This window comes from Pezoporus wallicus, unplaced genomic scaffold (assembly GCF_028554395.1).
Source record: "Pezoporus wallicus isolate ANWC-B61680 ecotype Strahan unplaced genomic scaffold, APGP_CSIRO_Pwel_v1 contig_6732, whole genome shotgun sequence".
NCBI lineage: Eukaryota > Metazoa > Chordata > Aves > Psittaciformes > Psittacidae > Pezoporus > Pezoporus wallicus.
The window spans coordinates 2,028,126-2,043,410 of record NW_026638638.1 but is presented as its reverse complement, the minus strand read 5'-3'; the positions used below and the strand labels follow the sequence as shown (position 1 = coordinate 2,043,410).

At 44.8% G+C, this 15,285-nt stretch overlaps 1 protein-coding gene across 6 annotated transcripts in view; it reads right to left on the bottom strand.

Moving 5' to 3' along the window:
* PDE1A (phosphodiesterase 1A) overlaps positions 1–15,285 on the bottom strand; it is a 157,127-nt gene that overhangs the window by 11,110 nt on the left and 130,732 nt on the right. The window lies entirely within an intron of this gene.

Here is a 15,285-nt window from a genome sequence, read left to right as displayed (position 1 = left end):
GTAGTCTATATTATATAGGACCTTTATGTTGCATAAAAGAATTGGCATTTTCTATCATTGCTGCTGCCATATCATTATTGAACAGAAATACTTAAGAGCCTTTAAAAAAGTCTTGAGACCACGTGCTGGTTTTGGCTGGATAGATTCAACTTTCTTCATAGCAGGTAGTACAGGGCTGTTTTTTGGAATTGTGCTGGAAACAGTGTTGATAACACTCAACACAAGCTGAGCAGTGCTTACACAGAGTCAAGGCCTTTTTTGCTTCTCACACCACCCCACCAGTGAGCAAGGCTGGGTATGCAGAAAGCATTGGGAAGAAACACAGCTGGACAACTGATCCAGGGGGTATTCCATGCCACATGATGTCATGCTCAGCATATAAAAAGGAGGAAAGAAGGTAGGGGGGGACATTCAGAGTCATGTGTTTATCTTCCCAAGTAACAGTTAAACATGATGAAGCCCTGTTTACCTGGAGATGGCTGAACACCTGCCCGCCAATGGGAAGAAGTGAATTAATACCTTCTTTTGCTTAGCTTTACCTATTAAACTACCCTTATCTTAACCCATGAGTTTTCCTGTTTTCTGACGATTCTCTCCCCCATCCCACTATGGGGGAGTGAACAATCAGCTGTGTGGGGCTTAGATGTCAGCTGGGATTAAACCATGACAGTCCTTTTTGGCACTCAGTGTGTGGCTGAAAGGCTTCAAGGTAACAACAGGTTTGATTGGAATGTGCTAGATTGAATTATAGCTGTTACAGCTGTTTAGCTATTAATTAGCAGGCTCCTGTGCTTGTCATGGGGATAGCTTGCCTTACTGTATATTAGTCTAGGGCTTGTTAGTGGCTGCTTTATGCTTTCACTGTTTGCTGTGCTGCTGTACTGCTTATCATGTTACTGTGCTGTGGCTGGGCACATTTTGGTAACAGTAATGGCCATGTGCCTGGACTGGGAGAGCATTCCTGCTGCTCCTGTGCTGCTGTACTAGGTGGAACCCCAGTGTGAACTTGAGTTGAAGGGACTGTGACCTGTGGATGAGTCCACATGGTTGAGTAGAACACCCTAAAGTGTCAGTGGCCATGGATAAGACCATGCTAGAGCAGGTACATCTCAAAGTCTCTGTAACCATGGTAATGTCTGTGCTTTCAGGTATACCTCTGAAGGCACTGTGGCCCATGGATAAGTCCTTGCTGGAGAAGGTACACCCTGAAGCATCTGTGGCTGCGGATAAGTCCACGCTGCACCAGGTACATCTTGAAGCATCACTGGATGTGCATGAGGTCATGCTGGAGCACCTCAAAGCATGTGCCCATGGATAAGCCCATGGCAGAGCAGGTACAGCCCTGGAGGGACTGCAGCCAGGGACAAGGCTATGTTGGAGAAGGTTTACTTCTGAAGGGACTGTGACTGCGAGTGCCATGCTGGAGCAGGTATCTCTCCAAAGGCATTGTGGCCCAAAGAGAAGGCCACATGGAACAGGGGCATCTCAAAGCAACTGTGGCAGTAGACAACCCTATGCCACAGCAAGTGTATCTCTGAAAAGACTGTAGCACACAGACAGAGCTCCGTTTGAAGCAGGTACACCTCTAAGGGACTGCAGTCTCTGCATAATCCCAAGTGAGAGCAGGGACAAGGTGAATGCAATTTCATTGCAGTGTTAAACGCAATGGTCTAGTCCAAAGGACCAGGGCTGGGGATTGTAATGGAAATAACTTTTAACCCAGGACTTGAGTTGTATGTTACAGGGATTACTACAGCAGGACCTGTCTGAACCAACAGATGACATTGTCAAGGATAGAGTCAAGGCCTTTTCTGCCTTTCAAGCCATCCCACCAGCAAGTAGGCTGGGGGTGCACAAGGAGCTGGGAGGGGACACAGCAGGGATAGCTGGCCCCAACTGACTCAAAGGATATTCCATACCACATGATGCCATGCTCAGCATATAAAGTGGAGGGAAGAAGGTAGAAGGGAAGAGGATGTTCAGAGTCATGGTGTTTGCCTTCCCAAGTAACAGTTGAGCATGATGGAGCCCTGCTTACCTGGAGATGGCTGAACACCTGCCTGCCGATGGGAAGAAGTGAATGAACTCACAAGTTTTCTCATTTTTAGTCTTTTGATTTCCCACTGGGGAAAGTGAGCGAGCAGCTGTGTGGGGCTTAGTTGCTGGCTGTGGTTAAACCACAACAGACTGGGACAGCGACTGAACAACTAAAATTCAAGCAAGGCACTGCTAAGTTAATACCCTTAGTGTAAGAGAAGCAGAGCTGGCACGATGTCCAGCAGTGCTGGACAGTAAGGATTGTACTAAATACTGTGGCAGAGCCTCTGCCTCCACCCATCCATGAACTGTCAGTACCTCCTGAGAACAGCAGGCAAAGCTTCTGCCCTCACCTTGCACTGGGCTGCTGGGAAGAGCAAGCTCCTACTCCTCTAGGTGAGCTGCTGAGGTGAGCAGCTCGAGAGAGGACGCATTCAACACCGGAGCAGGGGGAAGCTTGGTGTCCAGGAGCCTCAACTCAGAGCGACAAGAGCCACCCAGGGAGCCTCAAGTCCTCGACAGGACCTGCCCGGGAGCCGGCAGCTCAGCTGACGAGAGCGAGCAGCTGACTCACACGGGGCGGAGCCTGAAGCAGTGGCTCCAGCCCTGGCTGGTTAAAAACCTGCCCAGGGAGCGGAGGCGATCAGGAGCGCGGCGAACAGAGCGGGTCGAGGCGATTTGCGCGGGGTGATGAGCACTCACGTTATGACCAGAGCCTGGTCTAGGAATTCTGCTCTGGCTGCCCCGGCGGTGGCCAGCGTAGGCACCCAGACAGAGCCGATGAGAGGGGAGGCTGCAGTGCAGAGCTCGGGGTGTAGAGAGTGCCTGCACTGGTCTGGTGAAGGAATGGTGCACGATGGGCAGGGCTGCACTCGGTGCTCCCTGGTGGAGGTCCTCCTGCAGCAGGGGCTGAGCTGCGGGATGCTGTTAATAGACTGCGAGATGTCAGGGAAGCTGAGAGGAAGCAGGAATGCTTGCTCCCGGCCCAAACTGTGCAGGGGCCTCAAGCGTCCACTGTAGCTCATGGAGGAAAGAAGGAGGCTGCTAACCCGGGAAGCTGGGAATTAGTGACAAAAAAAAAAAACAAACAAACAAAAAAAAAAAACACAACAAAGAAAGGAGGAAGAGGACAATTAAAAGCAAGGGGCTTCCCCCTAAATCCCCTGTCCTTACGCAGAACCGCTTTGCTGTCCTGCAGGGGGCTAATGAGGAAGCGCACTCGAGCCAGAAACAGCCGGCTGATGCACTGGTAAAGAAGATCTCTACTGGTGCTGCCAGGAAAAAGCGGCGGGTCGTAGTAGTAGGGGACTCTACACTGAAAGGGACAGAAGCACTCGTCTGCCAGCCAGACCCTGTCTCAAGGGAGGTGTGTTGCCTACCAGGGGCACGGATCAGGGATGTGGCAGAGAGGCTGCCTGCTCTAGTAAGTCCCACGGACTGTTACCCACTCCTGGTGATCCATGTGGGTGCTTGTGATACAGATAGCAGTAGCCTGGAGAACATAAGGACTACAGAGCCCTGGGAGAGGTGGTTAGGGGCTCTGGAGCTCAGATTGTCTTTTCATCAGTTCTTCAGGATACAGGGGAGGACCTTAAAAAGGCTAGGAGGATTGGCCAGGTTAAAAACTGGTTAAAAGGGTGGTGCCATAGTCAGGGGTTTGGGTGTCTTGAACACAGGACCCAAGCTTGTAGGCCAGGTCTAGTGGAGGCTGGTGGAGCTGGTCTGATAAAGAAGGGAAAGAGCAATTTTGGTAGGAGGCTTGCCAGACTGGTCAAGGAGGCTTTAAACTAGATGTGTTAGGGGAGGGGGCCATCATTCCATCCCAACACACCCAGTCAGTTGCCAGCACCTATAATAAATGCTCAGAGCAATGTAGAGATATTCCAGCCACTCCAGCCAATGAGCCAGCTGGAATAGATGCCTCTATACAAATGCCCGTAGCATGGGGAACAAACAAGAGGAATTAGAGATGTGTGCACATCTACGGGGGTATGATATAATAGGCATCACAGAAACATGGTGGGATGGCTCCTATGACTGGAGTGTTGGAATGGAAGGTTACAGGCTCTTTAGAAAAGACAGGCCCGGCAGACAGGGAGGTAGAGTTGGCCTTTATGTTAGGGATAGGCTGGAAAGTATGGAACTCTGTCTGGGGACAGGTGAGCAGTTAATAGAGAGTTTGTGGGTCAGGGTTAAAGCGAGAACAGCTATGGGAGACATTACTGTGGGGATCTGTTACAGACCGCCTGATCAAGAGGACTCTGTGGATGAAGCACTCCATAGACAGATAGGAAAAGCCTCACGCTCGCTCACCCTTGTTCTCATGAGTGACTTCAACCACCCTGACATCTGTTGGAAGGACGGTACGGCCCGGCACAAGCAATCCAGGAGGTTCCTCGATTGTGTGGAAGACAACTTCCTTCTGCAAGTAATAGAGGAGCCGACAAGGAGAGGTGCCGTGCTTGACCTCGTGCTCACCAACAGGGAAGGGCTCGTTGGAAATGTGACACTCAAGGGCAGCCTTGGTTGCAGTGATCATGAGATGGTCAAATTCAAGAACTTCAGGACAGTGAGAAGAGCGTGCAACAAGCTCACTGCCCTGGACTTCAAGAGAGCAGACTTCGGCCTCTTCAGGAGCCTGCTTAGTAAGGTTCCATGGGATATAGACCTAGAGGGCAGGGGGGCCCAAGACTGTTGGATGATATTCAAGGATCACCTAGTACAAGCTCAGGAGTGTTGCATCCCAACTACAAGGAAGTGCAGCAGGAGGGCCAGAAGACCTTGGATGTATAAGGAGCTGCTGAGGAAAATTCGAAGGAAAAAAGAGGCTTATAAAAGGTAGAAGCAAGGACAGGTGGCTTGGGAAGAATACAGGGATGTTGTCGCGGAAGCCAGGGACCAGGTTAGGAAAGCTAAGGCCCAGTTAGAATTAAACTTGGCTAGGGATGTTAAGGATAACAGGAAGGGATTCTGTAGGTACGTAGCAAATAAGAGACTAGGGACAACGTAGGCCCAATCTGGAAGCTATTGGGAGAACTAGCTACCCCGGATTTGGAGAAGGCTGAGGTTCTTAATGACTTCTTTGTCTTGGTCTTCACTGGCAAATGCTCTGACCACACCACCCAAGTCTTGGAAGGAAGACACAGGGACTGTGAGAATGAAGACCTTGGGCCCACTGTAGGAGAGGATCTGGTTCGAGACCATCTTAAGAACCTGAATGTACACAAGTCCATGGGACCTGAGGAAATCTGTACACGGGTCCTGAAGGAGCTGGCAACTGAAGTTGCTAAGCCACTGTCCATCGTATTTGAAAAATTATGGCAGTTAGGTGAAGCTCCCAAAGACTGGAAAAAGTCAGGGAAAGTGGATGACCCAGGGAATTACAGACCAGTCAGTCTCACCTCTGTGCCTGGCAAAATCTTGGAGCAGATCCTCCTGGAAGGCATGCTAAGGCACATGAAAATCAACAAGGTGCTTGGTGACAGCCAGCATGGCTTCACTAAGGGGAAATCCTGCCTGACCAATTTGGTGGCCTTCTATGATGGGGCTACAGAACTGATGGACAGGGGTAGAGCAGTTGATGTCATCTACCTGGACTTGTGCAAAGCGTTCGACACTGTCCCACACAACATCCTTGTCTCTAAATTGGAGCGACATCAATTTGATAGGTGGACCACTCGGTGGATAAAGAACTGGCTGGATGGCCGCACGCAAAGAGTTGTGGTCAATGGCTCAATGTCTGGCTGGAGACCAGTAACGAGTGGTGTCCCTCAGGGATCGGTGTTGGGACCAGTCTTGTTTAACATCTTTGTCGCTGACATGGACAGTGGGATTGAGTGCACCCTCAGCAAGTTTGCCAATGACACCAAGCTGTGTGGTTGGGTTGATACCCTGGAGGGAAGGAATGGCATCCAGAGGGACCTTGACACATTTCTGAGGTGGGCTGATGCCAACCTCATGAAGTTTAACCATGGCAAGTGCAAGGTCCTACACCTGGGTCGGAGCAATCCCAGGCACAGCTACAGGTTGGGCAGAGAAGAGATTCAGAGCAGCCCTGTGGAAAAGGACTTGGGGGTGTTGGTTGATGAGAAAATGAACATGAGCCGACTGCAGTGTGCACTCGCAGCCCAGAAAGCCAACCGTATCCTGGGCTGCATCAAAAGGAGCGTGACCAGCAGGTCAAAGGAGGTGATCCTGCCCCTCTACTCTGCTGTTGTGAGACCTCATTTGGAGTATTGTGTGCAGTTCTGGTGTCCTCAACATAAAAAGGACACGGAACTGTTGGAGCAAGTCCAGAGTAGGGCCATGAGGATGATCAGGGGACTGGAGCACCTCCTGTATGAAGATAGGCTGAGAAGGTTGGGGCTGTTCATCCTGGAGAAGAGAAGGCTGCGTGGAGACCTCATAGCAGCCTTCCAGTATCTGAAGAGGGGCTATAGGGATGCTGGGGAGGGACTCTTCATTAGGGACTGTAGTGATGGGACAAGGGGTAACGGGTTAAAACTTAAACAGGGGAAGTTTAGATTGGATATAAGGAAGAAGTTCTTTAAGGGTGATGAGGCACTGGAATGGGTTGCCCAGGGAAGTTGTGAATGCTCCATCCCTGGGGTTGTTCAAGGCCAGGTTGGACAGAGCCTTGGGTGACACAGTTTAGTGAGGGATGTCCCTGCCCATGGCGGGGGGGTTGGAACTAGATGATCTTGAAGTCCTTTCCAACCCTAACTATTCTATGATTCTCTATAGGCACACATTGACATACCCAGACAGAGAAGGAAATGTGGTATGTTAAATGAACAACGTAACTTGGCATTTCAACATGGACAATATTTAATAAGAGTAAATAGATGAATAAGATTAATAAGATTAAATAACCCTCTAGAAAACTCCCTCTGTTTTTGGGGGGATGTCAATTAGGCACTAAACAGTGTAAAGATTATCATATTCATTCAGATAGACAGAAGTGTGTTGTGCAGTGCAGTGAACTCAGAGTATCACAGAATCACAGAATGGTTTGGGTTGGAAAGCACCTTAAGATCATCTAGTTCCGACCCCCTGCCATGGGCAGGGACACCTCACACTAAACCATGTCACCCAAGGCTCTGTCCAACCTGGCCTTGAACACTGCCAGGGATGGAGCATTTATCACTTCTTTGGGCAACCTGTTCCAGTGCCTCACCACCCTCACAGTAAACACATCCTTGTAGGCCCCCTTCAGATATTGATAATAATACAGATAAGAGTATGTCTTATTGTTGTTACTGGTTTTGCTCTCTCTGTTTTAACTTACTAAAAGTGCCTGGAGCCAGCGCTGTTTGCATATTTTCAACTGTTTGGTATTGTTTTCTTTACAAGAACCCAGTGTTATTCAGCAAAATTTGTGTGAGTTCATCTGTAAACCAAACGGCTTCTCACTACCAGTCTGTTATAGGTGACTCGATCTTATCCCTCTCTTCTCTGCTTCTGAGCCACTTCTGAACTCCTGCCTTAGGTCACCATCCTTCATGAGAAGCAACAATGGCATTTGATACATAAACGCAGTAGAAGTGGTGACTTTCTTCCCTAGAGCTTAGGCTGGCTGTTGGGAGGGTGATTGCAATGCATTGTTTTGTTTGGAAAACTGGCAGCAGTTGTGAGGCAATAGCCAAATTTCAGAATAGTTGAAAAATTCTGGTACTTAGTAATTTTACATGTACAGAAAACATAGTGATCTAGTGAACTGCATTTAAATACTGAAGGTGATTTCTCTCTTTATCATCAGCTACCACTCTTCTTTCAGCACTTCTTTTATTTGACTAAAAAATCTCTGAAAACTGAAGTGTTTTTTTTTGGTTTTGGTTTTGTTTTGTTTTTTTTTTTAATTGCTTGCCAGACTGGCTGGGAACACTGAATTCCTGTCAGTCTAATGAAGGACTTAGTTGTCCACAAAATACTAGAGTTGTCACCCGGCTTAAGCTCTCACATCATGTAGGACCTTGTGGTCTCCAAAGTATCACTGTTCTGCCACCACAAAAGCTCTGGTGAGTCTTCATTATCAACTACAACACTGATTTCCACCAGCTCAGCTACAGTACTTCCTGTGTACACAGCAACACTGTCAAGACATGGTCTACTAAGTGGTGAGGAAGCTTTTCTACATTTTGGTACTTTCTCTTCTACATATTTCCATTGATTTTCTTCTCCTGGCCTTTCTGTAATAAGAAACAGAGCATTCAGCTACTATCATCTGCACAGTTACAGGACTTATAAGATACCTTTTTGTCTCCAGCAGCTGCACCACTTGAATATGTACTGACTTAACAAGAGTGGAGAGGAAAAACACAAAAGCCAGGTGTGAGCAGAACATCTCGGATCAGCTAATGTCAGTGACCGCCACAGTGCTAGACCCCAGTAAAGCAAATGTCTGGTGAATCACATTGCTATTTTAATTGGCTATGTTGAAAATATGCTACAAGATCAGCTACAAGAACTTACCCTTACAGAAAAACATAATGACACTGAAGTATTAAGAATTAGCAAAGCTGTTCACCTTCACTAAGCATTAAATTGATGATTCTGCAATGAAGCATGCTGCTGGACATTACGGACTCCCTGCATATGTTAGCACAAACTTTGTTTTCTAGGCTTGCCACTGCTTCCAGAAAGCAGTGACAAAACCAAAACTGAGACAAAATGGCAAGGAACTGCACCTTTCTAAAAGAACTGTTCTCACAATAGCCATTTTACAGAGGTGAGGAAGCAATAAGCGTCAAAACTTTGCAGAAAATGAGAGGACTGATCCTGGTACCCCTGGAACTTGGAAGTAAGTTTAAAGACATGTCCAAGAGTTCCAAAACAACAGTGATGTTTTGCAACCAGCCATTTTCAAACCCAAGAATACATTGCAGTAACATACAAAGTTATTTAGACACTTACTCTTTCCTCTTTCAACTCCTTACACATATTTCATCATACATATAGGAGTATATAAAGCCACTGCAAACCACATAATGCACTTGATGTCACAGCATTACATCATATACAAAATGTAGCAAATATTTGATTAGCTTTGGTTAAAAATTTGGTTAAAGATTTGGTTAAAAATAATTTGTGAGTTTATGGTTTCCTAAGGTGGCTACCTCTGCCTTTTACTTCTCTTTTACTGTTTAGCTGTAAGCACAGGGGCTTGAATGCTGGGACTTCCAGGATAGGGGAAGGAAGGGACATGCTGCTCTGAGCCTAGTAGAGGCAAATGGTGGTTTAAGTCATGCAGTTTGTCACACATGGAGGACAGCCAGTGTACACTCCGGGGGTACATAGAGCAGGTTCAGTTATCATTCCTTAGTCGGTGATTTACCAGGTACTGCTAATACAAAATGTTTCTTGCTACTCTTAGCTCAATCCATTCATTGTAATTGCTCAGATCATAGTGAAAAATTCTCCTTTTCCCACTGTTCTTAACACTTTCCTGGATTAGCTCAAAAACTGCTTATGACCTAAAGGTTTTAGCATTACAATTAAAATCACTGTCACTGGTCCTAGATGGGACTCCTTTAGCCACCTGAATTTAGTTTTATCTAACAGATTAAAACAGTCCAGGAGGGTAGATTCCATGTGCCAAACTGTCAGTCGTTTTCTGTGACTGTCACACATCCTCCCACCACCCGTCCTTCCTAACGGCTGCTAAATCACATTAGCATGCTATCAGCTCATCACTCTCACATTTTTGCATTTCAGCAGATGTTACTATCTTCTTATTAGTGAGTCTGCAGAGAAAATCTTCCAGACAAAATGGAACTGAACCCTGTGGTTATTGTGACTAGAAGTATGCAGGACTGAAAGTGCCTGAAGGGGTCCTGCAGGTATCATGCAGAGGTCTTTCAGAAGAGACATTTCATATTCAAAGTTGCTGCCCACAGGGGAAATAAAAATAAAGCTGATCTCTACTCCAAAGATGCAATAGTTGTCAGTTTTTCATATTATTATTATCAAAACTAAACACAGAACAGTGTGAGACCCTCGTTCACCCTCACCTTTTTTTACACCCTGTCCTGGTGTAGTCAGACATACCACCTCTGAGCCCTGTAGCCCAGTGCACTGCCAAAGGTGTTGAGGACAAGATTTGTCAGCAATCACTTTCTACACAAATAATGCAACCTTTGGTCAGGTCATGTAACAGTTAATTCTTCATAAGAGTTATGCAAGAATAAAATGAGTACAACAAGTAACACTGCTCTTGTATTATCCTGAAGATGAACAATGTTAGCATGCTTCTGTCATAGGCCCATTTGACTGCATGTTGTATTCCGTCATATTATTATATGACACAAGGTAAGTGATCTAAGCTATCTGTGCCTTTTTTTTCTCAAATGTAAATCAAGGATAATGATACTTATTTATCCCTGTACTTCTATTTACAATGACATCTACTGAATAGAGGGTAAGCATGATTACTAGTCCATACCCTTTTGCTCTGAGCTTGCCAACCACTAGCAACTTGATTAGTGAAACTTTAGAACATTTTTATACAACAAAATAAGCATGATGGAATACACATGGTAGGCATAAGAAATAAACATTGTGTTTTTAAAATATTAATCACTGTGTTTCAATGTCTCTGTGCTCTAAGAATTGGACCATGAAGGATCTCATTTGATATTTAAATCTTTCCCAACAAACTGTGTGTTTCTTACAGCTTTCTCCGTAGGTCAATAATTTCCAGACCTTAAAATCCATTTAGCAAACGTTTTTCTCTAGTGGAAGAACCTCTCAGACTTATCTGAGTATCTTTACTGTCTATTTGCTACAACTAGCACAATTGCAAATACCAGCAGCACAGGATGGAAGTGTGTCTTGTGTGTTGAGTTGAACAAAGACAGATTATCTGGTGATTAGGGGTTTGGAATATTAATTAAACATCAAGGCTTTCAAATCAGAATCCCAGATGTTTGATCATTATGGTAATTCCCTGTTAACAGCATTCCCTGAAAGGCCTGAGAAACATTCCTCTAATTCTCCAGTGGTGAAAGGTTGAGAACCCTTAGGCTATAGAGCACTGAGCTCCTCTGCATCAATTACACAAGACATGGACTTTTTAGCAAAATGAAGCCATTTTATTTAGTGAGCCTTCTGTTAAGGAAGCTGCCTAGGTAGATAAATGCTTTCCTTACTAACACAGGCCTTTCCAAAACAAAGCACACTGTTCCTTGCACAAGCTGCTTGCTCTGAACCAAATCTCAACAATCTTTCCAGGGAGGGGTACCACCAGCATTTCCAAGAAAGCCGCCCTGTCAACAACACTGTCAGTGTGTCTTGGTTTTCTTGCTCTGGACTCTCTGGGCATAGGAATCAGATCATCTTCTCCAGCCCTGCCTGCCAACCAGTGCTACATGAGTAGCCTTATCCTGAAGAGGTGAGAAGCTGGAAGGAGTTTGAATCGTGACTAGCAAATTAAATGGATCGTTGCTAGTTTCCTTTTTATATTATTTATGTATATACATTTTATAGAGACAACTGTTCCTGAGCCTGTTAACTAATCTGGGAACAATGTTTGCAGAGCCCACTGCCAAGAATGCAGATTGTTAACAGCACAAGTACTGTTTATCATAGTTAGATCAGGAAGTATGTTTGGAGGTCTACACTAACAGTCAGTTTACTTACTACTATGGCACGCTGTCCTCACACACATAACTTTGTCAGTGTGCTCAGCTCTTTGCAGCTTGTTGCAAGTTATCCCTGTTGCAAATTATCTAGCTAGGAACAATGACAGCAATAACAACAGTCCTTTCACCTGGCAGTGATTTACCCCTGATATTTCTTGCCCCACTATGTGCTCCTGACCCTTCAGTTGAATCATCTTGTCCGTGAACTGCTTTTTGCTGATGATGCCGCCCTTGTTGCCCACACAGAAGCAGCTCTGCAGCATTTAGTATCTTGCTTTGTGGAGGTGGCTGAGTTTTTGGGGCTGGAAGTCAGCTTGAAGAAGACAGTCGTTCTCTACCAACCTGCACCACAAGAAGATCACCATCATCCCCACATTACCATTGGTGAGTCAGAGCTTAAGTCAGTTCAGCAGCTCAGCTATCAGGGAAGCATTTCCTCAGATGCTACAATCGACAAAGAGATAGACAACAGAATAGCAAAGGCATATAGAGCCTTCAGAAAAGTCCATAAAAGAGTCTGGTGCAATAAACACCTGAAGAAAGATACAAAGATCAGTGTCTATAGAGCCATTGTTCTGTATACTCTTTTATATGGGTCTGAATCATGGGTCATCTACCATCATCACCTGTGACTCCTCGAACGCTTTCATCAGTGCTGTCTCCGTACCATTCTAAACATCCACTGGACTGTGTCAAATGTTACTGTCCTCGAACAGGCAGGGGTCACCAGTATTGAGGCCACATTGCTGGAATTGCAGCTGCGCTGGGCAGGGCGCGTCTCTAGGATGAAGGGTCACCGCCTCCCTAAGATCGTGTTTTACGGTGAACTTGCCACCGGTAGCCACAAGAGAAGTGCCCCAAAGAAGAGATACAAGGACTCCCCGAACAATACCTTAGCCTTGGCCATATTGACTACCATCAGTGGTCCACCTTGGCCTCGAATCAGGAGACTTGGAGACACACCATACATAATGCCGTTGACTCCTTTGAGAACTCACCCAGTACTAGTCTCGGGGAGAAAAGACAACATAGAAAGAATCGCGCCCCGCCTATACCACCCGAGGAGACCTTTCACTGTGCCTTTTGCAGCTGGATTTGCCTATCTCACATTGGCCTTTTTAGTCATCAGCACGCTTGTAGTAAGCGTGGGTAAAGCCCTTCCCAAATCTTCATTCGGAAGTCAAGCCATGATGATGATGATGCGCTCCTGCTAACATATAAATAAAACAAAACTACATGCATATACCTAGAGCGACCTAAAGACTTTTCATCAAGCAATAGAGTTAGACAAGGTAACATGAGATGCAGATAGGATGGAAAAAATAATCTGAAGTTCAAGGTGTCAGGTTATTCACTTGCAAGCTTAGTAAAACTTAAGGGCAAACTGAAGCAAATTCCAAGTGGAAAGGGAATATATTTCAGTATTTTTCATTACTTACTAGATGTTAATTTTGCACAGTCTGATTAAGGATTTTCAACATTTGCAGGGTGCAACTTGAGAGCAGATATATGGTTGATTTGGACCACTTGGGGAAGACTCCTTCTTCCATTATGTGAAAAGCAACTTCTGCTACCCCAGTGCTCTATATAGGACTATGTTCACTTAGTGGAAACCTCTTTTCCAGCAGCCCTTAGTGCCCACATATGGACTAAGTACCCACATATTTCATGTGAAATATTTTAACTTTCACAAAATCTATGTAATATCTGCCTCCCCCACACCCCCCCAAAAAAACCCAAACCAAAACCCAGCAACTTACTATCTCTGTACTACCAAAACAGAAATCTGTACTCAAAAGAATGTTCAATATTCACAGGGTTCCTCTGATCAGGCACCTTGAAGGTCTCCATGTCATGCTCGTCAACTGCAGATGTTGCTGCAAGTAGTCTTTTTATGGGCACAACTTTCTATAAATCTCTTTCGTGCTCTCGCAGAGGGTTTGCAAAACAGATTTAAACATAATGACACAAAGCTGATACTGTTCATCAAGCTCTTGCCTCAAACAGCTATTTTCACTTACCCAGCTATTTTCCTAATGTACATTCTACAATAATCCCATAACTCTGTTCAGGAAATACTTAGACACATTTTATTAGCCAAGTTGATGGAAGAAAAGAAGGGCATCCTAGATTATGGACAACAACAATCTCAACAAAGTTCATAGAGTCTTGAACATTATCAGCTCTGTTTTTCAAAGCAGAAAGCTTGCCCGGAGTTTCCTGGATCTTTCTGGTCCTCACATTAATATTGACTGTATAGAGAAACAATCATTTACCCAGAAGAATTCTTGTATCTCTTGATGTGTGAAGCTTTGTGTTTTCAAAGGCTGTCAACAGCCCAGTAAAACTGGTCTATATGTATCAGTAATTTACAGAGCACTGCAACTGAGAAATTATCTCTTTGATAGCACTGTACTCCAAAACAATATACCAAAAAGTTGATGTACCAAAATCAAACAAGTTAGTTATCTGTAACTGGAAATGGCAGACTTCCAGATAACAAGTTCTCAATTTTTCCATATTGAATTACCTTACATGTAGATAGCCTAGGGATGCTTGATTTCTGCAGACTGTAGCTAAGTGGTCTTTGGCACCCAATGTCTGCTATTAATACCAGTAATCTCCAATTAGCAGCTTTGTCTTTTTGACCAGTCAGTATTAGTTGAACAATACCAAAAGAGGCAAACAATCATGTAAAGTTGCTCATGAAGAGACAATATTAGTTAAATCTCCTCAGCTTTCCCTTCTACCCAACAGTCAAATCATTCTCATAATAGATGTATTGAAGCTTGTTTTTACTTACTGTTCTCCTAACAAGGATATGCATTTGCAATTTAGCACTAAATTAGAATTTAGCACAGCTCAGCAGTGTTTTTCTGTCTTGTCTGACACCTCTTTGAGGAAAACAATGCTGCTTTGGATGACAGGGCTGGCCCTGGGTTCCAGGATACCATTTCCTGCAGTCATTATAAGATCATGTACAGCAAGACCAGCCACAACAGTGAAACACTACTGAAATATCCTAGGTGCTTACCTGGAAGCAACACAGACTGTGGACGAAATATTCTCAAATGGCATTCACTTAACATGGATCAAGGCTATAAACTGCTTTCAACAATTATCATGAAATTATCAGAAAACTAACTCCAGAAAATTTTCAGGTGTGGCTTATGAAGTAAGATGCTTGATGCAAGTTTGCGTTAACTATCAACCAGCAAATGAAGAAGCACTTTTTGCCTTGTTTGGGTCTAATACATGCTGTGAATACCCAAATTTTTAGATCCACTGGGTCATTTAAATAACTGCCTGCAGCATAGTCTCAAGAAGCATGCAATACTGGATTTTGTTCCATACAGTGGGGAACAGATAGAATTTCTAAAAGCAAAGTACAACTTTCACATTTCTTAAGAAATGTGGCAGAACATAATACTTTGAATTGTTGATTTTGGCATTTAAAGCAGATGTCAGTATCAGTTATGATTACATGTGCAAGAATGCACATTTCTAAATCAGACCACTAAAGATAAGCTGAGCAACACAGAGGCTTATTGTACAGGGCATAAGATTTCCTCTCATCACCTGACCACCTACATCTCTTTATACCCCTGGG